Consider the following 12,900-nt stretch of genomic DNA (forward strand, 5'->3'; position numbering starts at 1 on the left):
GGCTAGGTGTTCGGTTTTATTCGACTAGAAAGTTGGCAACCCTTACTGTAAATGGGCATCCATTGTGAACCATACAATACTTAATTTGCACATGACTAGCCAGAATAAGATAAATGTGTCTTCCCCACTTCCTATCAGGGGTGGGTGCATCACCTTTTGGTGACTTGCATTAACTCGGACCTAGAGAACATAATTTTCAGTACACAGACATAACTTCACGTTTTCTGTACATCCATCTCAAAATGGTTCTGACCAGTGTGACACAGCTTTCATTAGAGACCTTGCATGACACTCTTTGGTGGACTAGTCAGTAGATGCCAGATCCAAGGGATTCCTGTAACTCTTATGTACCCCTCTGCCAGTTAGCATCAAGAAGTCTTCAGGTTACCATATGCCAAACCAGAGCTTAAATAAGGCATCTGAACAACAAAGAACAGCAGTTGAGCATCTATTCACAAGAGTAGCCTCATGACTTTCACGTTGATCAAAGTGAACAAATACTGCACAACCCACCCTTCCAAAATAAAATAGTAAATCTCATCGCCTGCCACAGTACCAAACATTAGCAACGTCCATTCTGAAACGGACATTCAGAGTTCTCCACTCGACTCCACTAACACTCACAAATTATTTCTTTCCCCCCCCCCCCCAAAGAGAAAAAAGTTTAGTCCAAAATTTCAAACTGAGTAGTCTGTGTGTTCAATTCCCTCAGGGTTTGACAGTGTTCTGCCAAGTGATGTAAGAAAGGAGTCTTTACTTTTTTTTTTTAAACCAGACAGAGGTTTAAAGTTGCAAACTCTTCAAAAAGCACCTATTTCCCATTTCGGGGAGTGACTTAATCCCTCAGAAGCCCCAAGTCTCATTGAAAATTCAATGCCATTTAGACTCCCCAGGAGAAAATTTTCAGACATGCTTAAGTGACTTAAGAGTTTCTCATTTACTTTCATTATGTCCTTTCCCCCAAAGCTTTTTGAACATAGGATTCAGGCTCCTAAGTGTCTAGGTTACTTTATAAACTGAGAATTACACTCCTAAATCACTCAAAATTATATCCAAAGTCCATTTTTACCATATACTAGATTCGCCATAACCAATTACAATTCACAGGAGATTCAGGCTTCCAAGCTTTTACTGTAGTTTGGTTCCTTGCTAAAAATAACATTTTTACAAACATGTGCATGTGTTTGCATTCACTATCTCAGTGTTGTTTACACTGTCCAAAAACAACCTTGTAGAGGGGAAAACTCAATATTTCCCATTCCAGTCATTGTTTTGATGTATATAATTTTCTGCCAATAATTCTGTACTTAGGGTCTATTGCAAATTATTAAGTTTCCTTCCTCACTGCAATTTCTTTAACATTACTTGTGAGACAAGTTTATGGCCCTGCCATAGGGCTCACTCACCACTAGCATACGTCCTGTGGCCACATCTAGGGATCAGCTTTTTTCAGGTCAGACGCCTCTTTTCTGATGGTTGCTCACACAACATCCCTCCTCGCTTTACAGGACTTGCAGCGCTCTCAATCTGTGACTGAGCCCTCCATCCAGACCAGTGTATAGTCCTCCCCTTCTGTAGCACCAGAGGCCTACCAGACAAACTCCTCATGCCACACTAGACGGTCTTCCAGTCTAAGGCCAGGACCTGTGCAACGTTACCAACAGCTGGTAGAGGAATCTGGGCCCATCCATCTCTCTGGGTTCCAGCCCAGCGATCCTACATCTAGCAACTATAGGATACTTGCTCCCAGACCTTGTTGCTATTTCCCTGGACGCCTTCCTTGTGCTCTTCTCTATCTTCTAGACCCATACTCTGGGTTTACCGGCCCAAATTCTCTCCTCTAAGGAAGAAACTGTAAACTGCTTCTTTCTTTGGCATCTTACTAGCCTCACACACAAGACCCAGCTCCCAGGGAGCAACTCCAGCCTCAGCAACCCTCTTCTGATCTCAGTTTGCAGGCTTTGTACAAGCTCAGACTGGCTCTGCCCAGCTGGACTTCATCATCAATCAGCCCTTCAGTCCCTGGCTCTTCCCAGGTGCAGCCTGTCAGGTTAATTGTCCTAACAACCTGCTCTGCTTTGTGTGGTGTGGACACGGCATCACAGGCCCATAGTCTTGTAAGGGTATAATAGAAACTCTATAACATATATTGAGCATCTATCTGGCTGCAAGGGAAGCACTGTTCTTGGTGTACACTACTATTCCCTTATTCCTCTTTCATTGGGAAATCAGAGGTTTTGGCCCATTTGTCCTTATAATTATTTTTGTTCGTTTTATTCAAACTATGGAAGCTTCTATATACTCTACGTGCAATCACTTTTCACTGACAGTCTAGAAATAAAATAGTCTGAATCAGCCACTCCAGGAGCTATTTGTCTTTTTTTCCCCTCTGTGGCAAAACTGTGTAACTGAAAATATAAGGGGAATTATGAAGTCCTTTCCTGTTTCTGGTAACATGCAGTCTAATAAATCCTCCATTCTAAAAGAAGCTACTCTAACATTTTATGCCACTTTCTATTAATCTGCTTTTCCAATTATTTAAAACCTCAAACAAAAATGTTAAGTTCAGTAATCGGAATAATGGGAATTACAGTCTCTCTCTGTATTGAAGCCTGTATCATGTGCATTTGTAACCTGCACACCTCCTGCCAGGCCTGAAGCCCTAGAGACATCATTTACCTTACCTGAAATGTTGCTCTTATACCCTCTTGTACGAATGGTTCTTATACAATGAAAAAGCATCCAATGAGTCTATAAGCCCTAACAATTTCAGAGTACTGACATAATCACAGGCTTTCAAACAGGACCTCCCACATATGAGAGGTACCTGTCGCACACATAGATGACAGTATTTCGGTGGCTTGTGCAGATGCATTTCCTTTATAGGGAATGTCTCTTTGTTCTGATTTGTGTCACCCTTCTGCCAGGGAGTGTCAGCAGCAAAAAAGCCTGGATGCAGTTTTCTAGGGGAACCTTCTGAAAACGCATATAACACAGAATCAAGCCCTTGCCAAGGAACCTGGCCTGGGAACCTGTATGTGGCACCCAGCGCTATTAATAAATCAACAAAGTCGATTAGGGAAGACTCATGCCTCCTAGGGTGTCTTGGCAATAGTCTTAACCTCTGTCCTCCTCTCACAGCTATGAGTGGCCAATGTCTTCTAGACACTTCCCTCTTCTCCACTCAGTTTGTTGTCAAAGATTGGAGGAGTCCAAAAATCCAAGCAGGTCCAACTCTAGCCCCAAAGGGAAGTGTCGCCTGGACAGTTCCCGGGGCTCTACCACCTGACCTAGCTGAGGTGATTTCAGCTTTGATTGCTGGGTAAGGGGAACTGCACCAGAGTCCCTCAGCTTAGCTGCTGCTATCTACAACTTTGGCCTGAGACACTTCAGAAGTGTCACCTGCCTTAGCTCAGCTCTGTGCTGAGTCTTCAGAAAGTAATCACTGGCATTGGTTACCCTCAACATAATCCTTACTACCAAGGCAAGAAACCTCCCCTTCCTTCCTCCCTTTTGGCTCACTTTTGCTTTGACCAGGCACTCCTACTCAACTGTGCCTGACTACAGTTTGGTTGGGATGACCCACAAGCCACACATGGTGCAGTTTTCTTGTCCTTTCTTTTCCCAACAGGCATAATAGCAATTTATCTCCCCCAAATTCAAAAATTAACTATATTTAAAGCAAAACACCTCAAACTGTCACATAACTGAAATGCAAATGAGGCCTGGCCCCCTCATCTCTCTTGATCACCAATAAATGCCGTCCAAGAGCTCTCTCCTCTATGGAGCATCTGTCCCTTTGGAGTTCTCAAGCAGCTCTGGGCCATGCCTCTCTTCATTCACCAACTGGTGTCAATAATGAGCTCCCTACTCAGGAGGGCTTCTGACCATAGAGCTTACTTAAAGAAAGAGGAAGTGGCCAACTATCCAGTCCACAAATCACTCAAAATCATTCCATGATCCTTGCCCTTACATAGCTGAAGAATTTTCCTGAATTAACATTCAATATTGCCTGTACTCTTCGGTGTAACAAAAGTGCTTACCGTTTTAGAAACTGGTTTCTCTTTCACAGTTGGAATTGTCATAGAGTCAACAAACATGATGGTATACTTGCCAGCAAACAATTTCTCACTGAGTGTTTTTTACATCTCTTTGAATGTGAATGAATTCCAGCAGAAGATCAGCAACCATATCGGCTTTAACCACTGCCAGTATTTTCATACACCTAAGCAAACACCTAACTTTAAATGCTGCTCCTGGAGACAATATCCTGGTGATAATAAAGAACTATCAGTTACTTTGGATGCAATCCTACTACCATTAAAGGCCAAATTCCCCTTGACTACAATGGTGCAGGATTCCTAGAGCCCACTGCCTCAGTGTTCTGTTGCTGTTCCAATCCTTCTGCAGTTCTTCCTTCAGCATCTCACATTATGGATACTCTACATCAGTAACACATTCATTAAAAGTACAATCAGAGGATGTTTGTGCGCCTAACAAAGTGCCTTCCTCTTGCCCTGATTGGAAGAGAGGCAGATTTGGTTAGCCATACAATTTCAATTACTCTGGTGTATCCTTGTGCAATTTTGGATGATCAATAAGTAGGGCCCTACCAAATTCACGGCCATGAAAAACGCATCACAGACTGTGAAATCTGGTCTCCACCCATGAAATCTGGTCTTTTCTGTGCTTTTACCCAAGACTATACAGATTTCATGGGGGGAGACCAGCATTTCTCAAGTTGGGGGATTTGACCCAAAAGGGAGTTTCAGGGGTTGTAAGGTTATTTTAAGGATTCGCGGTACTGCCATCCTTACTTCTGCACTGCCTTCAGAGCTGGGTGACTGGAGAGCAGCAGCTGTTGGTCAGGTGCCCAGCTCTGAAGGTGGTGCCCCACCAGCAGCAGCGCAGAATTAAGGGTGGCAATACCATACCATGCCACCCTTACTTCTGCATTGCTGCCTTCAGAGCTGGGTGGCCAGAGTGTGGCAGCTGCTGACTAAGGGCCCAGCTCTGCAGGCAGCAGTGCAGAAGTAAGGGTGGCAATACCATACCATGCCATCCTTACTTCTGTGCTGCTGCCTTCAGAGCTGGGCTCTTAGCCAGTAGCCACCACTCTTCAGCTGCCCAGCACCGTCACCAGCAGCACAGAAGTAAAGGTAGCAGTACTGAAACCCCCTCCCCCCACACACAATAACCTGCAACCCCCACACATACACACAACTCCTTTTTGGGTCAGGACCCATACAATTGCAACACTGAGAAATTTCAGATTTAAATAGCTGAAATCATGGACTTACAATTTTCAAATTCCTATGACCATAAAATTGACCAAAATGGATCATGAGTTTGGTGTGGCCCTGTCAATAAGCCATAGTTTTAGTCTTTTAATTGGATAACTAAAGAACTCCACATTCTTTAAAGTGTCCTTTTACTGAGTCTTCAGAGACATCTCGCTATTAATAGGATAATTCAGTTATTTCACAGAAGCAGACACTTTCCAACATATCTCATCTGTTAGAATAGAAAATATCAAATGGGTAAGTAATAAGTCAGTACTATGCAGGACCTCTACCACAGTCTTTTCTATGTCTTTGGTTTTACAATTCTATTGGTGTTCAAATTTACGTACCTAATGCCACTGATACACCTACAAATTAGTCCCAGACAGCCTATCAGCATCCTCATATGTGCCACACTCTATATAGGCCTGATGCTGCACCACTGTAATCAATGGGAGTTTGTTGTTGACCTCAGTGGGAGAAGAATCAGGGCCTATAGCAGCGTTTCATTGCCTCCACTACCAAAACTAGCACTCAGACCTTTGTCAGAAGAAATATCACTCCCACAGCCTTTGCCAGGGGTGACATAATGTGCCAGTGTGACTGAGTTATCTACCATAAATTGAACTGCAACAATGCTTTTCTTTTGCAGGCATAAATAGATAGACTGCTGAGCAGTTTACCTTTCCTACACATCCATCATCCTGAGAGCATGAGAAACCTAGAGAACCCCTGAAAATCTAACTGTTAATAGCTGGGGCATCTAGGTATTTTCACTGTTGTCTCTCCTGATGTCCTCATTATGCAGCAACATCCCACTTATGGTGTCCCCAATGACTTCTTAAAGAAAAAAAACAGGTATTAATTCAAGAAATTTCATGAAGCCCCCATGTGATAATGGTCAGAACCTAACTCATGATGTGCCTGGCCTACACTGGAGAAATGTACTGTTTTCAGATCCATTTGAACCGCATAGAACACTCATGAAAAACATCCAAGTGCTCTAACCAGTTTATATGTACTCTAAGACCTGTTTGTAGCCAGCTGTTTTCAACAAGGCTATGAACTGGTTCAGTCTGAACTGTACTAGTGCCCTTGTGCATGTGGAATAGGTGAAAGAGTTTCACTAGTTCTACACTGATGTCCCACAGCGCACCGCTAGCCCTTCAAAGTCTCCCAGAATCCACCTGCTTCTGGGATCTGTATAGAGAAATGTGGGATAAATACCTGAAGGGCATTGCAAGTGAAATGGTTTAGTTCAGTGCTATTCTAGATGTAAGACAAAAGATACTTAAATTGAATCAGCCTAGTTAATTTTGGCCTAGAGAATCATTTGTGTTCATTCTGGTTCTATCCAACTCGTTTATTTACTTCAGTTCTCTGAGTCCATAAATAAGCTATTGAAGTAATTTTCTTCTATCTTTGCTGTTTATTTTAGATCTTCTGTCTTACCAACTACATTATACTTTGTACATGTAATGCCAGTAAGTTAAAAAAAAAACCTTGTGGATTAGTGTCATGAGGCATGAAAACAAATGTTCAAAGGTATAAATCTAAGTTGATCTCAGGCAGGATCTGCTTCCTTCGCAGATGGGCCTGACATGCTTGTAAAATATCTGAAAGATATTTTTAATTGTATATTTTCATGCTTCCATACAGTTTCTTATTTCAGATTATGTAAAAGTACAGGTCATGCACTTTCAAGACACACATTCCCATACACGAAAGTTAGCCCACTCTGATCACATAACTACACACCTGGATATACTTAGGAACAGTGATCTGCTGCCTAAATTTTAAGAAGGTAGGGTCTTCCCCAAAGTTTTCTAACCCCCAGTCAGCAATACACATGGAATCCCCTACATGTTTTCTTCTCCAAAAATCAAAACACATAATCAATTCCATACTCCTCTCCCCAAGTCCATCCAAGCTACCAGTCCCATCCAAGAAAATCCAGCAGTTCATACATCCCCATCCCTCTCAGTCATGTCCTTCACTTCCTGAGGGGGGTGCGTGGGGGGGGGGGGGTTTGGACAATTTCCCTACCTGGCAGCTGTTCATCAAAGCAGCAGAATGGGGCAGACCTTCCTGTGGCCTACAGCTCTGTTGATTGGTTAGGTGGGGAGTGGTTCCCCTCTGGTAGTAGCATGGATTTCCATTCAGGGAATGGGCCTCCTTCGGTTCTTGAGGTGGGTGAATTTACATTACTTCTGGTGACCTGCCCTGTCTAGTGTGAGGGATCACGTGGGAGATTGGGTCTTTTCCGGAAGAAGTGGGAAATGTGTGGGTGAGAAGTAGGTCATTCCTCGGTGATGGGAAGAAGTTGGCAAATGGAAACAAGGCCCCATGCTCCTTCACAGTACAGGCCAGAGGTCCCCAAGTGTGGGGATGTGCCCCCCTAGGGAGGCATGGAGGAATGGTTTGGGAGGCACAGTGGGCCTGGGCCAGCCCCCTAATGGGTGGGGAGGGAACGCCACCAAACTATGCCCCAGTCCCAGCTGCGGTCCTGGTTCCCGGTCCCACGCCTGGCTCTGTCCTGAGCCTCAGCACAGGTCCCAGCCTTGCCCCTAGCCTCAGCCCCTGGCTGCAGCTCCATTCCTGGCCCAGGGCCGAGGCTGGGGATGGGAGCAGGGCCAGGAGCAGAGCCACACTCAGATGTGGGCTCAGCTGCCTGCCTCCACTGCAGCCCAGTTGTGGCTCTGCTCCTGCCCCGGCCGTGTCCTCAGCCCTGCTCCCACCTCCCGGCCCCAGATCCACCCCCAGCCGTAGCCCCACCCTCAGCACCCTTACCCTTTTCTGCCTTCCCCCCACCCACCAAGCTGGGCCCCACTCCTGGCCCCAGCTCCAGGGGGGCAGAGAGGCCTAGGGAAAGGGAGGGATGTGACCCTCAAAAGTTTGGAGGCCACTGGTACAGGCTTTTCAAATTCCAGGCTGGACAGAGAGCCAGCAGTGGCAAGACAGCTGGATTGCAGACACTGCGGGACTCCCACTCAGTGGAACTGCTGCTGCGCCGCGCCTCCTTTCATCCTGCTCCTCATGCCCTGCTGGAGTAGTCAGCAGCTGGGGTTGCAGGAACAAAGTTGTGCATACCCAATGAGCTCCTAAGTAGCACTGGTGGATGCAGAAAAGGAGTTCCCCTGCCAGTGGCTACCACAGCAATGGGAGATACACATGGCACAGCAGCTGTCTTAGCAGCAGCTAGAATGGTGATTCTTTGGCTTTCACCTCAAACATAGCCGATTCCTTCACATAAAACGTGTGTGAGAGTGTGTACATATGTTTAGCTCCCTTTGTTTCATGTACCACATACCAGGTAATAACATGAAAGGACACTGTTTCTAAAACTAAACTGGTTCTTTATTAAAAGAACAATTTACAGAGGTGCTGCAACTGCAGTTAGCATTCCAGCCATGTACACAAAGCCTGACTTCTTGGTGTCTCCTCCAAACTCTTCCCTCCTGCAACCTGTGCTCCTCTCTCCAAGTTCCATTCAGTTTACTAGCTTCATCCTAGAGAAGTGCAGCCCATACTAGGAAAGTGGCTAGAAACATACTTTTTCCTTTTAAAAATGAAAACCAAGTCTTCTTCAAGGGCACCAGAGACCGGATCTCATCAGCACTTAGGAGGAACACTCACATGGAGGACCAAACTCCTGAGGTATAAAAGTCATCAGGGCATGAGAATAGCATTCTCCCGAAAAAATATTAATGTTTTAGATTTTTGCCAGCCTGCAGACATATAACAAGCACTTACAAATTCATGATAACATTTGCAACCCACCTTATGGAAAAACGTAGCTTCCCAGTGAATAGAAAACACAGTGTCCTATGTTTAATCTTCCTGAGAAAATAAACAGTGTTTCTTAGGGCTTGTCTATATGGCAAGTTAACGCAGGGCAAGCCAGGGTGTGAAACTACAGCACACCAGCTCACAGGTCAGTAATGTCCCATGTGAACACTGCTACAGCACAGTGAAAGTCCTGGAGTGCAGCTTGGCATATTACTACTACTTGAAAGTATTGTATGCCAAGCTGTACTTCAAGACTTTCAAAGCAGTGTCCACGCAGAACATTACTGCACAGTGAGCCGGTGCGCTGTAGATTCACACCCTAGCTTGCCACACAGTAATTTACCATGTAAACAAGACCTTAGGGAGGAAAGCACATGGGTAAATGTAACCTTTGGGTGGGCTAGAGTTCACTTCATTGCCCTCCTCCAGTGCCTAAAAAAACCTGAATTCCCACAGAAAAGTAGCTGGAGACCAAGAATTCAATCTCTAAGGATTTTCAGCAAGGATTGCACAGGGTCAACCTCCCCACATTCAAATCCCAAAAGGAACTAAAGAAATTAATTTAATTAAATATTTTATAAAAATCTTATGATAAATAATAATTTAATTTTTACAACATAACATGGCTATTTTATAATGCACATAGATTATGCTCACAGTTATACATAAATAAAGAAAACAAATTAAAATCTCAACAGTTCAGTCCCCACAGAAATAGTGAGAAGAAACTGAGAGTACCCAGAAGCTTAGATTGAGTTCACCTGAATCTCAGTTAGAGTCTTTCATCACCAAATCTATAGTCTGCTGAGTCAAACAACATCTTCCCTCCACTTGCTTGTAGGAATCTTCAATTGGAATCCATGCAGACCCTTCCTCTTCTGAAATCACTGTTAGCCAGTCAGCTCACTGATTAATCAGGTAAGTGTAGATTTTAAAAAAACAACCCTGTTACAAGAAAACACAAAACTGAGAATAGCAAAATATAAATGACTCTTTCCCCATTACTACATTTAAAGGAAAGTTGATGAATCGCACTTGTTGAGACAATTTAACTAGAACAGTTTGGCTAAAATCAAAACAACATTCAAAGCATACAATTAAAATAGAAGAAATTATTTTCCCTCCTAATTTCCCCTTGCAATTATTAACATTACCTGTGCTTCCCTGTTTTTTTTTTTTGAAGCAGAAAAGAATTTTATTTGTGTAACACTTACAAAGAATCACCAAAAAAGATAAAGCAAAACTATGCAACAAAACAAAAGCAAACACAAGGTATAACACAGCAGCCTTCAGGAGCGAGAAGTGTTCAGGCTAGCCTGGGCCCAGAGCCGGGGGGCTTCCTCGACACTCGTGGTCTTCCACCCTCCTGAGTTACCTGGTGGCCTAGAACAGGGGGGCTTCCTCAACACTCATGGTCTTCCACCCCCTCGAGTTACCTAGTGCCACGCCCAGTGTCACCGATTATTCCTCTCCTGAGAGTGCCCGACAAGATGGGCATGGCTGCAGGGTGGGCGGTTTGGGGGTGGGGGGGACGTACACCCACGTGTGATAGGACCCCTCCTAGGTGACAGTGATGATGGTATCCACAGTGGCAACGGCTGGGGCTGGGGTCTCTCGCTCTTCCCCTCAATCAAAGGGTCAGACGGAGGGAACCGGATGGGGTCACCGAGCAGACTATGCTTCCCTGTTAGAGGGTTAATAATATCACTAACCTGCTGCAAAATGCTTCAGAGTTAGGGAAAACAGCCTGTTTTCTGCTCCTGGGCTCAGCTTCTCCCAACTCACACAGGGCATGTGGCCGTTTGTAAAGCAGGTGCCCTGACTACCCTCATGGAGTCTGACCCCAGTAACAGGAAACCTATTGGAGTATACCCCAAACTACCCCACCAAAAATTCAGGTGTTTTTGGATGTGGAAGGCTAAATCTGCCTAGCAACAATGACTCAGACACAACTCACTCCTACCCACCACATGGGTCTCTTAAAGAGATATCTCCCTATTAGGCACATGGGTTACATAAACTTCCTACCCAACCTCACCCTCTCAGATATGTTCTGTCTCCTTTGCTTTGTCACTGTTGCTATTATCTCATGTGAACTTTCCTATAAACAGAATCCATAGTCTGGTTTTAAAAGCTCTTCATACATACTTGGGTCTGCAGTACAAAATGTGCACAACCTTATATTCCTGTTAAGAGGAACCTCAGGACGGCAACGTGGGAGCAGGGCTGGCATGTGTGTCATATGGTCCCCTTTCTTCTATCCTCCTCCAATTGATGAGGGAGCATAAGAAACACTTAGTCTCTCTCGCTCACTCTCTCCATCTCATACACACGCACCCCTTCCCTTCCTACCGCAGTATAGTGAGGGTTTTTCTATGGTTTAGTCTCTCTCCCTGCATTTTGGGAAGATTCAGCAGTGACTAATTTTTTCTCGGTCCCCTAGCCCCTCCTGAACTTCACCATTAGTGCTTCCCTGCTTACCAAGTTTTGAAGTGTTACCATTTCAGTGGAACGTCAGAACATCAAAGAACCTTACAGTGTAAAGGGAAATTCCCTTCTCATTTCTAACTTCAGTTTTTAAGGTCTCCGTTTACGGGTTGGATTCTTTTACTCTTTTCTAGAACTGCCCGCCTGTGGGGGAGGCAAGCCTGGGGAACAGATGAAAGAGAGAAAAGTAAGGGAGCAATGTGGTAAGGAAACAAAAGGTTTGGACATTCTTTGTTGTGATTTTGCTGCAAAGCGTACTCACCAACGTGATATGGTTTAATGCACCATCAGACTCCATGTCCTGCTGAACCACGAAGAAAATGTTCCCAAAGAAAAGGGACTTCACTGAAGGGGGAAAAAAGAAATTTCACCATTGCAATTTATTATCAAGTCCTGACTGTTTTCAAGATTTTTGTCAACATTCCACTTTCCGTGGAGCCGTAAAGTACTTGTGAGAAATTAACAAAAACATTGTTATTATGCCATTTGTTTCCTTTGATAAAAGATCTCACTAGCATCTTTCAACTAACTGGCCTCTGCCCAGTTCCTGTGTACAAGAGCTCACGTCAGTAGCCACCTCAGCCTAACATCGATAACATTGGTCTTCAAAGTTTGCAAGGGCTCCAGGACCGACACAGTGGATACCAGAAATGTCTGGCTCATGCCAGCCACCCTGGACTGAGACTATAGACCTGCCAGCCCAGTTACTGAAACACATTTCTCATATGCAGTGCAGTGACTTAGCATAAATCAGAAATACAAGCCACTAAAAATCATTGTTGTGGGTGAAAACCATAAACATGTCTTTGATAAAAGAGTGTCCGGTCTCTGACGTAACCACTGAAACACAGTGGACAGAGGAAAGACAAGAATCCTGGCATGAGATGTGACACCTTTAGAATAACAGCATTGCTATAATGTAAATGATTCTTGTATATAGAAATCAAAAGGTCACTAACCTGTGTGCGTCCATATGCACACGCACACAAGTGCACGCACATGCACAGAGCCAGGCGTATACCAACATTTATGTTTCTCTCTAAATGAAGAGGAGCTGCCAGTCTGCATTCTATAAAGTCCATTCTTATCTACCTTAGTTTTTGCATGGAACGTCCTTGATTATTTGTTTAATAAAAGATAGGGGGAAAATCAGAGCCCTATAACTGCCAGAGCCTGTAATTTTCTTGATCCAACACTATACACTTGTGGAAATTGTACATTCCTTGGTGTAGAGCTGTTGGCTTGATGCCTATTGATGAGTGTCTCTCCAGAGGGGGAAGAGGCAGAGAGGAATTTGGAACCCTGATGAGTATGTCTCCTAGTTTAGAGTCTATTTGTCTAG

The sequence above is a fragment of the Chelonia mydas genome, chromosome 3, assembly GCF_015237465.2.
Source record: "Chelonia mydas isolate rCheMyd1 chromosome 3, rCheMyd1.pri.v2, whole genome shotgun sequence".
In the NCBI taxonomy this organism is placed as follows: Eukaryota; Metazoa; Chordata; order Testudines; family Cheloniidae; genus Chelonia; species Chelonia mydas.